General features: G+C 34.3%; 1 long non-coding RNA gene across 3 annotated transcripts; it reads left to right on the forward strand.

Annotated features, from left to right (window-relative positions):
- Positions 1-311: 311 nt before the first annotated feature.
- Positions 312-10,037, forward strand: LOC126816490 (uncharacterized). 3 transcript variants are annotated; one of them, XR_008787682.1, is made up of 10 exons: positions 312-764; positions 1,024-1,069; positions 1,297-1,559; positions 1,684-1,844; positions 1,964-2,152; positions 5,498-5,994; positions 6,865-6,989; positions 7,249-7,336; positions 8,491-9,547; positions 9,609-10,037. It is a non-coding gene; the product is annotated as an uncharacterized LOC126816490 (long non-coding RNA). The 3 variants fall into 3 exon arrangements; XR_008787681.1 differs by lacking the exons at positions 312-764; positions 1,024-1,069; positions 1,297-1,559; positions 1,684-1,844; positions 1,964-2,152 and adding an exon at positions 2,243-2,502 and having other exon boundaries at positions 8,491-10,036; XR_008787683.1 differs by lacking the exons at positions 312-764; positions 1,024-1,069; positions 1,297-1,559; positions 1,684-1,844; positions 1,964-2,152 and adding an exon at positions 2,243-2,502 and having other exon boundaries at positions 5,532-5,994; positions 8,491-10,036.
- Positions 10,038-16,999: the final 6,962 nt, after the last annotated feature.

Genomic DNA, 16,999 nt, shown 5'->3' on the forward strand with positions numbered 1-16,999 from the left:
GCCTCAAACGTGAAGCGCTGTTACATTGCTCGATTTGATATAGATTGAATACGAAATTACATAATATATCATGTTACCTATCACTGAAAAGCATGTTTATTGCCCCTTTCAAGTATATAAATAATTTTCCAGGACAGTCATACACTGAAAAAAAACTTGTGTTGGATCTCAACACAAGTACTTGTGTGAAAATTATTCTACACAAGTTATGTGTTGTTTTGCATTGCATTAACACAAACTTGTGTTCTTTTTAATGCATTAACACAAATCTTGTGTTTTTTCCATATAATTAACACAAGTAATGTGTATCGTCAACAAATATTTTTTTTTTTAAATTTGAACTCCATACAAAGTCTTAATCCGGGGTCCACAAGTAAGAGAAAGGTATTTTTTACTCAGACAATATAGCCAGACAGACTTGAATGCTAATTGGTGTTAAGATGTCTGTAGTTAAAATAAAGTTGGGCCCAATAAACTGGTAGATCAAAGGCCTGTTGAGCGCTCATGCCCGGTGTGATTTTAACAATTGACTCCAAATGCGTTGACTAGAAAATAAGTAAAACTGTTATTGAATGTGATTGGTTGATAAAATCAACGTACTATAGGCTACATTTTGTCTGCGATATCATCTCGGTGGAAGCGGACATTAAATGAAGTGATTTCACACAATTAATTTAACATTTAACAACGTGCTGAAATGATTTTGGAGCAGTGATATGTTTGACAAATGTAAGCTAATGGTCACATAGAATACAAGACCGCAGGTTTGTGAATATTTATATAAAAAAAATAATACCATGTATGTAATTTAGCATCGATATTGTTTCTCTGTATAATGTTAGTATTTCGTTTCCTTAAAAAAAACTCCAACAATTTAAACCGGAAGTTCATGTTTATAATATGGCGCGGTCAGGAAAAAAATTTCGGCATGTTATTATCAAATCTGTTCAATTTTTCTGAAATCATGCATAATTAACATTAGTTGTTCGGCGCTACGATGTTGTTCAAATACTTACATTACAGAATCACATTATGATTAAAGCAGAAACGGCTCGACTTGAACCAGCAGGTAAGAATCTGTTTTGAAACTATATCTTGGGAGGTTGGATTGGCGTTGGAGACCCGATTGGCGGCCATTTTGATTCTTGTTTCATGATTTTTTTATATTATAACGATTTTGCCAAGAGTAGACGTAAACGCGGGCACAGACTAGAAAAAAATCTTTTTACACTTTTGTGTTAGTTGAATTGTAATCTAATTTATGTTTAAAAAAACAACCTTAAATCTAATAAGCAGACGGAAGATATGGACGAACAACAAGAAGAAGTTATGGAGGTCCCAACAACTGAAACTAAGGAAGTAGAAGAATCGTTTACAGCCGAAACCCGATACGATGTGCCAGTTCCGGTCATGGAGTCCTCCATCTCAGACGATGCCGACGTTAGTGTCTTCTGCGACGAAGAACCCGTAGTGGTGTATACGCAGGTAGAAGCTGGTTCCTCCCGTGGCAAGTCCAAGTTGTTTGACAACCAAGGGTTTAGTTATACAATTAAGGAAAGGTGATTTTTTTTACCTAGTTAACTACCTTGTATAGAAATGTATTTCAGCTACAAAATGTAAAGATAATTAACTCCCGTTAACCTAGTTAACTCTATAATAATAAATGAATTTAATATATTTTAGACAGAGAAGAAAACTACGATTTGGAGGTGTTCCAAAAGAAGCGGACCAACACGATGTCCGGCAACAGTAATCCAAGATGGTGATACATACCAACCAGGCTTAAAGAACCATCTTCACCCAGCAGAACCCGGTATACACACGGCACCAAGATAAAAGTTACAGTAGGTTTAAAAATTATATATCAATTAAATTAAAAATTTATATATGTGTGTAAATAAATAAAATATAAATAAACCAATAATATATTTGTAGTTTAATATGTTTTATCTTATCATTACAGGCAAAGCATGAAGCCAAAGGAAATGTTTTTACCAAGTCATGTTCCTCAATAGCGGAGAGAGTTTTATCCAGTGTCGGTTCTGCAGAAGAACCCATTCATAGCAGACCACCCATGGCAGCACTTGTAAGGTCGCTACAAAGAACCCGACAGACTCTGCGACCAAAAGATCCCACTGACGTGTTGTCAAGCGTAAGTATTCATGCAATTAAATACCCATGTATATAAGAATTTATTAACATGTAATTAAATGTACAATTTTATTTATTTATTAACATTTCATCGATCATAGTGCACCGGGATTTTATCAAAAAAGAGTAAAAGTTGGGGAAAGGCGCCATCACATTTTTTGTACTGATAGACAGATGCAACTACTCGCACGCGCAAAAACTTGGTATATGGATGCAACTTTTCGGGTGGTGAACAAGCCATGGTCTCAGCTGTTTTCCATCCACGCCTTCATTAAGACTGGAGAGACCACCCGACAGTTACCATTGGTGTTTTGTGTAATGTCGGGTAAAAGCCAAGACGACTATTATAAGGTAAATAGCACTTACTGATTGAATTACTATTAATAGTAAAAGGACTATTATTTGGGACCTTGAAATTGTCACAAATGGGTCGCACTAACAGCGACATTTGTTTCAGGCATATTTGTTTCATCGGTGACACGTCTGGTGTCATGTGAATGCAACGACAACAGCCTGGTTGATTGATTTGTTGATTGGAGTTCAGATGTCTACATTAAAATCGACCACTTTCAGGTTGCCGTATTCACGGCCAGGCAAGACCGACTTGAAATTTCTAGAAATTTTTCTGGGGGAGACAGGCCCCAACAAATCCCTCGACGGTGCGTTTCACGACTTTGGCGCATGACGGTGACCTTGAAGAGACGTCGAAAACCATTTAATAGACATAGTAAAAGTCATATCTTACGAGATTATCGCTGGTCTTGTCAGAAAATGCTATTTTATATATGACCAGTTTGTGTTTGAAAAATTTAAAAAGAAATTATTTATTCTCCCACCATTAAAGCACACTAATTACGAAATATCGCTCTCAGAAACTTCATGGTTTCTTTTGCAATTTGTTTGGGGTAAGACGTTATATAAATAATATCAATCTGTCTACCACGCAAATTTAACAGATACAAATGCATGTTATTCCACAGGTAGACAGACAGGGTCTCCTTTGAAGGGACTCAGTAAAGGGAACGCGGTTGGTTTAGAGTTTGTCTGACCCCTTTGAATATTTGCGTCTCATCTCCAATGAAAACATTCATATTGCTCTCATGCTGTTCTCAACCAGAATCAAACATATATCGTACCTGAGATTTGTTAGCATGTTCCACACAACCCAACATTTATCGGCACCGGGATTAAGGGTGTATATCTTTGTTTCTAACGCTTATTGGGAATACGCCACGGAAACTACAATAAAAACTTATTTACAAAAACATTCTAAAGAGTGAAAACTGACATATTTCAAGCTTTACTGCATTTAAAGAAATAATTCAAATCAGCCGGCTGAAACCCCGTCTCCGCTATTTGTTCAGTCATTCTTTAGGTATAGTGCCAGTTTCCACCGACAATGATATTGCAAACAAGTGTCCAATCTATAAAAGCATACATTCCTACAAAATGTTTCTTTAGTCAAGTGTGAAAAGGCTAATGTGACATAGAACAAGGTCACATTGATGTTGACAAATACGTAAGACGATATGAACATCAACTAAAAAGATATGTAATGTGATTCAGCTGCAAGGTGATATATGCATATATGCAGCATAGATAATTAAAACTTCTATTCAAGTTAAACCAACTGTATCTATTTATTTAAGTCTTACGTCGAGCTGAATACATTTTATGATTTATTGTCATCTATTGGTGGTTAACAGTGTGTAACTAAAAACTAAAATTGGATTTTATTATTGCCAATGATATAATGTACATGTAATAGCAAGTGTATATATATTTTTTGTTCAGTCTGTACACAGTAACATATCTGAGAAACATATTATTATCATTTCTGCCCAAGGCTCCCTGTGCCTTATAGTTAGCAGTGATACAAGGCAATTACCAATTTTCCATGTTCTTGGCCTGAAAAAATAAAATAATAAAAGTCAAGTTTTTATTATTATGCAAGTGGAAAAATACAATTATTCATAGTATGATTTGAATAAATACAACTGATTTGAAGTTGGAATTATTATTTGTCTAAGATGACTGGGCATTTACAAATTGAAATAGCTACTCTTCATCAAGAAAATACATGAATATTTTTCCCAATTCACCTGGATTTTATTGTAGGTCTTTGTACGTGAAATAGCTTTATTTAACGTCCGCTACCACCGAAGTGATATTGCAGAAAATTAACAAATTCGGATTCCCTGTTAAAGGAAATTGACTGCACTATCGCTGGATTGTATTATATAGGTCATGTCAGTTTTTTTCAAAATGGCGCCCAGAACACAAAACAAACATTGCAATTCAAGGCGGACTGGTGTCGAGGCTGTATACTAAGAATGATTTTTTGAATATTTAATCACACAGAAACACAAGTATGCACATGCAGTTATGATATAATATTAAATTAGCTTACCTCAAATACCTCGAAATATACTGTTTGGTCAGTTTGTCCGCCCGCCATATTTCTATTAGTCACACATCCTTCGGCCAATTAAAATGGACGTATATTTTGTTTTAACCGAAAAGAAAAATTTGCGTTATAAATAGTAAACGAGCTTGATTGACCGACCACTGCTAATGTTTTTTCCTGAAACAGTATAACTGCAATCAACACACGGCCGCCATTCTCGATGATTGACAACTCACTTTTTTTCTCATCCACCAAAGAACCGTTAGGTTTCTTTGAACATACTGTAATAACATTGGGATTATCAGTTAATCAGCTTTAATTATCCCGCTTTGTTCGTTGCCATTTCTTATATTTTCCACAAAAAAACTTTGCCTTGTACGCACTAATTTATCAATTGGTATTGCCATCTACGACAAGCATGTCAACGTGCAGCTCACGGATTATCGTTAACAATTTCTAGGGGCTTGTAAAAAAGATTGCATGTCGTGTAAATATTTATTTTGTTTTTTGTGTAGGTCATTTTCAAATAAATTCATCAGCATATTATTCGTTTTAAATAAATATAAAACTTTTATGAGAAACGATGATTATCAAAGAACCGTAAGTGCAACTAATGTTTTATCGTTTGGTTGAGCCTTTTACTAACCACGTGTTTCATGTTATTAAATATTTTCTTTCGTGTTTTGAATTGGCCTATTTCTAATAAATTATCCCGAGTCCCAAACGTCGTTAACCCGAGTCCCAAATGTCGTGGTCATATTTTTTTGAGTCCCAAATGACGTGAGTCCCAAATGACATGTAATCCGTTGTTCAACCTCTGTGAGTCTGTGTAATATTTAATATTAGGCCCCATTTTTGCCTGATTCAGTCACAGTTAATAAATAATGGAACTAGAATCAGCCTGTGGAAGTTTCTCTATAGTTTTATTATTTTTTCCAGTCAATGATGATATGTGACTCTTTCCACCTTCCAGCAATAATTATTGAGAATTTACCAAGGACTCCATTGGCATTGAATCGAAGAAAAACAGTTAAAAATTTCAATTAATTTTTATATTTTCTATTTTTTTTTTTACCAATGTCCTACAATGATTAGTGTATGTGAACATACAATCCAAAATAAAGTATTTATATGGCACTTACATGCAACAGAGAGAGAGAGAGAAATGACATAAACAAGGCCTTACATGTACTTGTATTTGAAGAATCAAGTAGTCCATGTTGTGCCTATATGCATACCGGTAATTAACTACGACGAGGATTAGCCTACTTCCGTTTCCACCCTTTCCCTGCACACTGTCTCATTCTACATGTATTAAAAATTGGTATGTTACTGTAATATTAATTATGCACGAACCTACATGTAGAGTTGTTGCAAGATGGGTCCTTATATCTACTTAGCCTACAGACGCTAGGTCGTTTCGGGAAAAAGGACAGGTAAGGTTATATTTAATATGAATAATTCGCTTACGGGTATGGGTATTTAGCAAAAGGAGGAACAAAAGGACCCAGAGATTAGAGAAGGTATGCTTCAATTTAATATGAATAATTCGCTTGGCGTAGGGGTACATGTATTTAGAAAACGGAGGAAACCGAATGACCCAGCGAAAAAACTCAAGAGATTGGACAGGCGACTCTACTCCTTGAAATTGAAACCATGTCACTTAACACAATGACAGACCCTGTGATTTCATGCGCATGCATTACCTACTAGACCATTCCCCCCAGCCCACCCCATATCGAATAAAAGTATGACTTATTTCAAATATGATATTTACATATAAAGAAAGTAGAGAGACTTCAATCTTACTAGAAAAATACTAGATTACCTGAAATGAAATGGGGTTTAAAGACAACGTCCTACTGGTCAGCTCCGACTGGTCTAATGCATTGTGCTAAGTGAAAATGTTTGTCTGGGCAGCGACACTATGGCCTACTCTCATACCGAATTCAAACTGCCAAGAGAACTTTTATGTGTACGCCAATGTGTACATTGGATCTCAGGGAAAACCACTCTGCAAAATCAAGATGAGCTTTCTCGGTCAACCCCAAGAGATAACCTGTGGCCTCCATGCTAGTGTGCCAGCACCTAATTTACTCACCATGGCCGTCTTCTAATTACTGCGACAGTTAAACCATGTGACAAACAAGGATTATTAAGATAGACTTTTATGGCTTAGGTAGTTCCTTGGGATTAAAACTTTTGATACATATAGATACATTAGTTTCAATTTCATATCACACAGTTTGTATATATGCTAAGGTAGCTTTAATCGTAAATTACATATCATGTATTTATTTTTTCAGTTTCAATATTGGATGTATATGCAAATCACCCAGAAAAAGATCATGTAATAACAAAAGAAATTATAAAAGAAAAAAATGGAAGAAGAAATGGCTGGAAAAAATGATGATAGAGCAGCTTTTTCTTGGTGGGTAACTATTCAATTCTAATAGAAAAGATTGTTATGCTATTTTGAAATCTAAAATTCAGTTTAGTATAGTAAAACTGTACACGTCATGTATGAGCAGAGACATAATCTTAGTTATATGTAGATATCACTGTCTCATCTGTGGCAAAGCAAACCAACACATGAAACAAAACAAATGTAATTAAATTAACATTTTTTTAATTAATCAAAACTGTCTAGTCAATTTAAGCCAACTAATACATTGCCATTTTTTTTTCAGTTACCCACCTCGGAAGATCAAGTTGGAAAGGGCTATTGATATTGTGGAGACGTTTTCTCACAGATCTTGCTTATCAGACAAAGACTATGTAAGTACCATGCATATTTGCTTTTTAAATCAGGAACTGGTTCTATACACTTGGTGTGGGGGTGGGGGGGTGGATGGACGTTAAACCCCATTTCTCTCTCTCTCTCCTAAATATTGAGATTTTTGTTTACTTTTAAACTGCATATATTCAAGGTATCAGGAGCTTTTTATGGCTCCCGTACAATTTTATAAACATAAAGGACTGTACCTTTTGAATATTAAGCCATCAAATTATTTTATAATTTTGAAAATGAAATGAAATGGGGTTTAACATCCTACTGTTTTGCTCATAAATTGGGCTAATGAAGACGGGCATACGCCATACAGTGTGCTATGAAGGGAATTTTGCCCGGGCAGCGGCGCTACAGCCTACTCTTATATCGAATTCCAATTGCCAAGGAATCTTTTACGTGCACGCCAATGTGTACACGGGACCTCGGTTTTTCGTCCCATCCGAACGACTAGACAGCTGTCCTTGTCAGGTCCTCCGTCCTGTATCACTGACAAGGGGAAAACACGCAAAATGTAAGTAACATATATATTTGTATTTTTAATCAGGAAGTACTTCTATACACTTGCTTGGTAATCTAGTTATTCTTCTTGGGGCAATGCCTAGGACTATGCTGTTTCAAGTACTTGGCATGCTTGATTTTTGCCAATCACATCCATTGATTTCCTTCAAGTTGCGATAGGCCCTACATGTATGTGTATTTTTACAGTAAATAGCAGTAAAATAATGATGGACAGTATTTTACTTTCAAATAGATTTCAATAGATTTTAAAGGGTAATATCCAATTTGTTGTCAATGGAAATAAAATAAGAATGGGTCCAAAAATAATTAGACATTGCCAAGTAAATAGGTGCTGCCATGATGTAGTAGGGAATCTGGATTTGCAGACAATACATGTATGAAAGGGTGAATAGTTGACCTATTATGAGACTTCAGTCCCAAATATCAAGACTTTTTTCTGACTTCTAACTCATTTGATTTGAGCATAATAATCTGCCTGGGACTGTAACTGGACAAGACACAATAAGAGTTACGCAAAGTTGAAACCAAATAGAGACTCGGTCTCGATGTGGCAAAATAAATTGTTTATTTAAACGTTGTGAACCATAGAAAGTATTCTTATTGCCTACTTTTTATTTTTTAGGCTGGAACACCATTGAAAGAGTATTTGCTGTATGATAACAACAAGAAAACCCAAGCATCAATTTATTTTATACTTCTGGGAAAGAATGCATTTGACCCAATTTTTAAATATTTATTTTTTGTTTTTAATGTTAAATTTTCTTCCAAAACACAATTAGATTTTAATTCTCTTCAGAAATGTATGTATAATATAGCAAGTAAAGTGACATATATATCACTTAGAATTTGGTCAGAAATCATAAAGTATTTAATAGGCATTACTAGAAACCAAATGTAGATCAAATACACCCAGAATTACAAAAAACCTTGACCTACATAAAGGTGACTTTCCCTTGCTTATGAAATGAAATACGGTTTAGTATCCTACTTTTCTGTGTTCTTAGAGTGATTCTGCCATACACCCTAATCTTATATCAAATATTTCAACTGTCAAGGGTTCTTTAACGGGAACCCGGGGGGGGGGGGCAATGATTAACACGCACACATTTGATCAGGAAGTCTGTCATTGAGTCAAATAATTCAATTGTCAAGGGTTCTTCTAAGTGAACGCAGTGGGGATGGTTTCGATTCCGGGAATGGGGGAGGGGGTGGTGGATGGCCGAATGGTAAGTACGTGCGTGCGGTATCATACGGCCTGTCATTGGGTCAACTGGCGTGGTTTCGAATCCCCGGTTGTACGTGACAAGGAGTAGGGTCGCCTGTCCAATCTTGTGGGTTTTCTCCGGGACCTCCGGTTTCCTCCCACTGCTAAAGACCCCTATGCACAACGAATTATTGAAATAAAATTAAACCATATGTTAATCCCGAAATGACCTAGTTTGTGTCAAGTGGACGTTAAACCCCATCTCTCTCTCTCTCTCTTTCGATTCCGGGCTTGTACCCAATTATCCCTTGCCATATCCAACACTACTGACAAGTGGGAACTATGCCGGAAAATCCAGTTGAAATTTCTCGGCCAACACCTTATACTCACTGAACCACTGTGGCTTATGACTTGTGATTGTATATAAATTTTTTGTACATATGATATTTTTTTATTTCAATCCTGTAATCTTGATGTTTTGCTTCTTTTATTTACAAAATATTCATTTTGTTTGGGTTTTTTTTAATGAGGAAAAGGTTTTACATCATTTTATTACTCCTGCAAAATAGTGCATTTTTCATTTGTTAGTTTTCTGTGTATATTAGTTATTTCTATATGTCTCACAAATCACTTGTAGTGTGATTTTGTAGCACTTTTCAGTTTTTGAAATTGTTTCAATTTAGTGCATAATTAATCTTAGTGCTTGGTTTGGATGTTATTAAATTTAGATATTATTTGAATTATATATTTTGGAGTATGGGGTAGGGATACTGTGTACATATCTTTATATTCTCAGTTCTTGTTTTGGGGTAAAGAACAATTTATATAGCTATTTTATATTTTGTGATAGGTAAAGTGTGTGGGGTTAAGAACAATTTAAATAGCTATGTTATATTTTGTGATGGGTAAAGTGGGGTGTGTGTGTGTGTGTGTGTGTGTGTGTGGGGGGGGGGGGGGGTCATTATATATAACACAATATAATTAGTATTAGAATTCTCTGTTTTTCTGTTAACATTTCAAATATCTATTTAGTTTTGATGTATTAATTTACTTTTTCCTATGATTTTATGAATAAATAATAATCTTACAAAAACAAAAAAAAATTTTGTTTCCTTCTTTTATCAAACTTTACAGGTCTAACAGCAAAGAGATGGGTCCTGCATAAAAAGGTTGCTATACTGTATATAAATTGGGGAAAACACAAGTTTCAGAAATTTCAACACAAGTTTCAAAAATTTCAACACAAGTTTCAAAAATTTCAACACAAGTTTCAAAAATTTCAACACAAGTTTCAAAAATTTCAACACAAGTATTGTGTAGATTTTCACACAAGTTTCAACACAAGTTTGTGTTGTTTGATAAATTTTAACACAAGTTTTGTGTTGTTTCAACATTTAACACAAGTTTTGTGTTGTTTCAACACAAGTTTGTGTTGTTAAATAGAGACACCTTACTTGTGTTGAAAACAACACAAGTTTGTGTTGTTTCAACACAAGTTTTTTTACAGTGTATTTACATGCCTTGAAAAGCGATGAAAGTCCAGTGTGGTACGAAACTCGTATTATTTGACGGGAATAGGGTATTTAAATTAAAAATATGGGTCTTAATACAAAATTCCAGATGTTATATTACGTATCACTGAAAAGCACGTTCATAGCTCTTTTCAAAGATGTAAATTATTTCCTGGCGTATTTATATTCATTTACTCTGAAAAACAATCAATGTTGGATGGTACTAAAATCTATTACCATGATTACGAAGAGGCCGCGTGTTGTTGTCCAATCGGGTACGCTCTATAGAGCTATACAAATAATTTTCGGACCATCATGTGACCAATTGCAGGTTTACAAATTAGATTATTTATTTGGGACATGATATTGTTCATAGTTATGGCTTACTACACTGGAGTTCTATTGTGTATAATAAACGCTTCCCAAGCGAAACAAAACATAACAATGTCACGTGACAATATTACATATGGCGATCCCCAAATCGAAAACTAGATGACTGGAATATTTATTGAATGGAAAGTGAATATTTTATAAACAAAAATATTCAGATTTGCAGTTTTCGAGCTTGGGTGGATTTGTGATTTGAATCTCGAACTCAGTGTTTTATACATTTTATTATAAAATTGTATTAAATGTTTTACATGAATGAATACAATCTACAATTTAAAACTGTACAATGACATTGTGATTTGACGCTCTACAAATCACTAAAAGTATAACAATTGCTTGTTGAAAAAGTGTTACTAATATGTTTTCTTCCAATGCTGCAAAACCTACTGGACTGTTGTACTTACCTTAATATTTTTTAAACATATATTCAAAAAGAATGCGTCTTTTACAAATTTCAATATAACCACAAATGGTTGATTGTTTTAATGCTAAGATAAGTATTAATGCTTTGTATTTGAAAATCAAATTATATAATATAATCGAAAATATTAAGATACATTATGTATATCTTAAAACAACGCCCTTCTCAGTTGCTATTTCGGCGAATATCATTTGATAATTTAGATTATCAGCATTAAACACCGAACAATTAGACGTTGTTCTTTGCCAGGTCCACCCCACCCCCTCTGAAAAACGGGAAACCACAATGGAAAATCAAGAGGAACTTTCATAAAGGTCTTAATTTGTCTCATAACTAGAAGTTATAAAGGGTGTCATGTACAAAGCAGGATATGCTTAATCTTTCAGAATCAACCTGTACAACTTGTTACCAGCCTTATGTTTTCATCTGACCTGTAGATGTAGCCTAGCTTATGTACTTCCCCCTTTCGTTAGTCAGTTAATTTTTACATCTTCGGCTTCGTCTGAACCGTTTGATGGATTTTAAACTACTTTGATGAATAGTTTAAAGGTATTATATCTTACATTTATACAAATAAATAAATATATAAATAAATATATAAATAAATCATCTTCATTGTCATCATCATCGTCATCATCATCATCATCATCACTATTTAACATCAATCATCGTCGCCTGCCAATTACCATATCTATTCAAAGCTCAATTTGTTTTAAACACTTGTGAACTTTACTAAAACTCACTTCGTTGTACGAGTTACTTTCGTTGGTATCGCCATATAGGAACGCTTTTGTATTTATGGATTTAAATGGGAGGGTATTTAATGTTGAGATAAGCTGAGACGAATAATTTGGGCAGTGCAGAAAATAATGGTCGCTGTCTTCTTGAGTATGGTCACATCTCCATGTCGGATTATGTGAAATATGCATTACAAATCTATGGAAGTTTAGAGCACTTTTACAATTACAAAGTCTGGAATTAATAATCTGAAATTTACGTTCTCCATAGTAACATTTTACTAACATCAATAAATACAAAAATATGACTAAGTCGAAAGTCGACAAGACGGTATACAAGCCAAACTGCAAGTCGAAAATAAGAAATTAGGAAAAAACGTGGGGCGCTATTATCGCAGTGTATTATTTCTTAATTTCCTATTTTCGAGAAGATTTTGACTTGTATAGCGTGTGTCGCCTCACATTTTGTCGTGACTGCTACTTTAAGACTTTTCGTGTTTTGGAGGCGGAAAAGTAGAAATTAAGAATTGTAGTTATAGGCTTCTATAGTTATGCGTTTGTATATATGACTGTATACTTGACACATGTACGACCCGAATGGCTGAATGGCCGGTAACCAAAGTAAAGTGAGTGGATCTATAAGTTATTATTCGTATCAGTGGAGTGGAAATTAAAAATTTTATTTATCAGTGGAACTATTATTTATAAGGGCTACTATAACTTATTTATTTGTTCTATTGGAACAATAATTAAAAAAAAATTCTATATAATAATATGGTAAATGTATGAGCAAGAGGGGTGGGTTCAACCTAACTAATTATGCATAATGTATTGAAATTAGTCATATTAAATATTTGATGGTGTGGTTAATGGGTTTTGATTGCATTTTAGCTAAGGCGGTGGCTTCAATCCCCACTTTTAACACCTTAGATTGAAAAAAAAAAAAAAAAAAAAAAAAAATGGTAAAGCCATACTCAAAGGGAAATGTTTGTTGTTATAGTCTTAATTAATGTTATGTTTTTATTGTTAAAATGGTTCTTACTCATGGATGTACTATAAATGTAGAGTTGTTATTCATTATTGATCATTGCTTGATAAAGATACCTGTAAGAGTATTGAAACGTTGCATGTAATAAACCAAGAAGTAGTAAATCCATAAAGTTGTGTTATTATGAATATTATACCTCTACTTCTAAATGTCATTCAAGGAACATCGTAGTTATTTTGGATTTTGCAAAAAAAAAAAACAAACAACAAAAAAAAAAACACAATCCGTGATTGACATTACTACTATACGGATTACTAAATATACTTTGTGTTCATTATAATATTTTAATACTGAAGACAGGGCCGGACTATAAATGAACAAGGTGGATCCTTTTGGCTTATATTGAGTAATTAGTGCAAGGTGTTATAGTTGAAAGTTCCAAAGCATTTTCACATTCCATGTCCGATAAATTTAATCATCATGCCACTACTGATTGGTGGGTCGTCGAAACATTTAGATGCATACATGACAACACCGTGGTTTAGACAAATTGCAATTGAACTAGTTTCATTGTTGTACACATAATGAAAGAAACTGTGTTATTTCACAGCTGAATTGTATGGTAAGAACCGTAGGGGACCACCTTGTAGGGAATAACTTTTTATTTTTAACACCCTAATACACACTTAAATCTTTCAACGGTTTAACAAGAAGGTGCTTAAATATTTCCATTTAAACTTTTAACCTCTGTAAATAAATACAAAAAGCAATTCGAAAAATAAACCACAAGTAAAGGAACCATCTCAGTGAATAAAGTATTAATATGCCGTTAACCCGTGACGCGAACCGAATGGTGTTTTATAGTAAATTAGACGAATAAAACATATAACGTTGCCATCTCGACCCTGATGCCCATGAACACAAATGCCGAGTTTAAGACAAACCAATGGCGGAATGGAATTGATTAATGGAATATAAATTTTATTATGTATTGACACTAAGTTTTCTGGTTAGACTTTAGCCTAAAAAACATGCGTGCTGATGACAATTTTGGCAGTCATATCTGAATGACTCAAAAACTGGTCATATTTCTTCTTTAACTTTTGGTATACTTAAATTCGGGCATTATTTATGGTAGAAAGATATAATAAAATGAGCTAAAGCTTTAAAACATATTTTTAAATATGTTGATGCACCCTAAATTGAATTTGAAGCACCAGGGATAAATAAATAAAAATAGCTATAATGCATGATTTTATTGTAACTATAGGTGGATAGAGATAACAATATGTGTCGGGGGACCTAGAACAAACTGCAACAGAAATCATTTCTTTGGGAACCGTTCAGGTATGGCCTCTAGTACTCCCATAACAAAAGCGGCCGTTATCGGTCTTGGGGAAATTTGAATAATTAACATAATTGCAAGATGGCCGCCAGTGGACCAGAAAATCGACGAAATCTCTGAAACCGTGTACTTTAGTGCAAATAAATGTATTACCGACCTATAGGAAATCGATACTCGCGAGTTAAAAAATGCTGCCATTTTATCCCTACGACCTTACCGTAACCAAAGCCCTATATAGGGAAAGTTAAGACAACTCATTTCCAGGCGCAATTTTGGGTCCCAACTATGACGCCACAAAAACCATGACGTACCATGGCGTCATACAGCTTTATATACTTCTTGCAGTATTATTATGTTGGGTGGGATAGCGTTTTACCTTAAACAAATTGCAAAAGAAACCAATGCAGTTTAGTTCAATGATAAATGTCAAACAAAATGACGTAATCAACATAATTGAATATGGCGGTCTTCAGGAATTTTCGAAGAGCCATATCTCGTAATAAGAGTGTTTTAGTAGTGGCAGAATAAATAATTTATTTTTAAATTCCTCAAACACAGAGGGATTATGCGAGCGAAATGTGCCGAAAAATTCAATTTGACAAACATCAATTTAAAAAATGTATTTTTCATATGGCGCCGGGTATTTCTTTCAAAATGCCTGCCACCCCCAGGTAAGCAAGCCACCGTGTCCCCCAGCTGTAGATGAACGATGATGTAGAGTTTCAGTTTGATGAGTTGTACAGCGGTTCCACACTGATCAGCAGTGAATATTCGCTAAGCCGCTACAATCACATCTTCAATAGAAGTCTTGATCTCGCCTTAACTACGTACATCTTATCAAGCTAGATGTTGTAAAACTCGCGGTCGTTGCTTCAGGAACATGCTACAATCAATGATAAGGATGACATCGATGCGACTTAATGAGCCCCAAATATTTGCTTTTTTACTCCGACAAATTAAATTCTAAAACATTTTTTTTACCCCGACAAATTAAATTCTTAAACATTTGTTTAAAGTATTAGAAAAATAAATAACGACGTTTGAAGTATTTGTAGGTAAATATTATTTCCTATTTAGTGTAAATGGGTATAAAAATGAGTAAAAGGCAGCATTCTGCCCGAAGCAGTAACGTCTTATGTAAACATTGCACGCCCCATTGAGCCAATGATTGACGTCGCGTGATGTGACGTCATGTGCTGAAGGCAGTCATCTTTTACAGAGATATTAGAAGACTTTCGTAATCCTCTGTGGAACAGATTGCAGCGGTTCATGGTTTCCAACAGTTTTCCGAGCGTAGTTACAATACAATTGATAATGACGTCACAATGAGAACGATGTAATGCCATCAAAATGACGTTACGACGTCATAATAAGATCGTAGGTTATGTCGGCATTTTTGAACTCGCGAGTATCGATATCCTATAGGCCGTTAATACATTTATTTGCACTAAAGTCAACTGATTCGGAGATTTTGGCGATTTTCTGGTCCACTGGCGGCCATCTTGGATTTATGTTACTTATGCAAATTTCCCCAAGACCGATAATGGCCGCTTTTGTTATGGAAGTACTAGAGACCATACCTGAACGGTTCCCAAAGAAATGATTTCTGTTGCAGTTTGTTCTAGGTGTATTGTTTTCTATACCCGCCTACTAGTGAACTAATAAATATATTAAGGGCGTTGTTTTAAGATATAAATAATGTATCTTAATATTTTTCGCTTATATAATTTGATTTTCAAATACAAAGCATTAATACTTATCTAAGCATTAAAACAATCAACCATTTGTGGTTATATTGAAATTTGTAAAAGACGCATTCTTTTTGAATATATGTTTAAAAACTAATAAGTTAAGTAAAACAGTCCAGTAGGTTTTGCTGCATTGAAAAAATCATTTTAGTAACACTTTTTCAACAAGCAATTGTTATACTTTTAGTAATTTGTAGAGCGTCGAATCATAATGTTATTGTACTGTTTGAAATTGTAGATTTTATTCATTCATGAAAAACATTTATTACAATTTTATAATAAAATGTATAAAACACTGAGTTCGAGATTCAAATCACAAATCCACCTAAGCTAGAAAACTGCAAATCCGAATATTTTTGTTTATAAAATATTCACTTTCCATTCAATAAATAATCCAGTCATCTAGTTTTCGATTTGGGGAAATTCATTCTCCTTTCCCATAAATACAGATTGCCGTATTATTTAAAAATCAAACCAAACAGCATGTAATCAAAGAACGCTTGTATCCGCCATATGTAATATGTCACGTGACATTGTTATGTTTTGTTTCGCTTGGGAAGCGTTTATTATACACAATAGAACTTCAGTGTAGTAAGCCATAACTATGAACAATATCATGTCCCAAATAAATAATCTAATTTGTAAATCTGCAATTGGTCACATGATGGTCCGAACATTATTTGTATGGCTATATTTGTTGACAGCAAAAACAGCTAATAATTATCTTGGATAAAATACCTCGTTTAGTAAACGGGGCAATTTTACTCAGCCTCGTTCTGAACAAAAT

The sequence above is a fragment of the Patella vulgata genome, chromosome 3 (genome assembly GCF_932274485.2).
Source record: "Patella vulgata chromosome 3, xgPatVulg1.2, whole genome shotgun sequence".
NCBI classification, from domain to species: Eukaryota; Metazoa; Mollusca; class Gastropoda; family Patellidae; genus Patella; species Patella vulgata.